Source organism: Mastomys coucha, unplaced genomic scaffold, assembly GCF_008632895.1.
Source record: "Mastomys coucha isolate ucsf_1 unplaced genomic scaffold, UCSF_Mcou_1 pScaffold7, whole genome shotgun sequence".
NCBI classification, from domain to species: Eukaryota; Metazoa; Chordata; class Mammalia; order Rodentia; family Muridae; genus Mastomys; species Mastomys coucha.
In genome coordinates, this window is record NW_022196913.1 from 77,346,942 (window position 1) to 77,347,342 (window position 401).

A 401-nucleotide genomic window follows, 5' to 3' on the forward strand; every position below is an offset into this window, starting at 1 on the left:
TTTACTCTAGGGGCAAAGGTGCTAGCAGTTTAGCATTACTACCATGTTTCGATAGAATTTAGTTTATTATTTTTTTATTTACTTTTTATTTCCAAGGCAAACTAACTCCTTATTTGTCTCCAGACTGCTCATCACTTGTCTCTACTTTACTAGACTCCACACCTTTTTTAATTCTTGTAATGTTAAGGTATTACCATAATTTAAACAAAACCCAGTTTTAAACATTCCATTTTTTTAAAAATCAATATCAAAGCATTACTGTCACATTACAAAGCTTAGCTACCATGACATTGCAATTTTGAATACATCAAAGACATCATTTTAAATCGTATATCTGGTCCAGGCCTCACCCTTGGCCTCACTAACTTTATAAGGGGTAAGAATTACATAAAATATTCCTG

General features: G+C 31.9%; 1 long non-coding RNA gene across 2 annotated transcripts in view; it reads left to right on the forward strand.

Annotated features, from left to right (window-relative positions):
• The window catches only part of LOC116082054, a 20,946-nt gene that overhangs the window by 20,049 nt on the left and 496 nt on the right, over positions 1-401 (forward strand). The gene's annotated exons all lie outside the window — the stretch shown is intronic.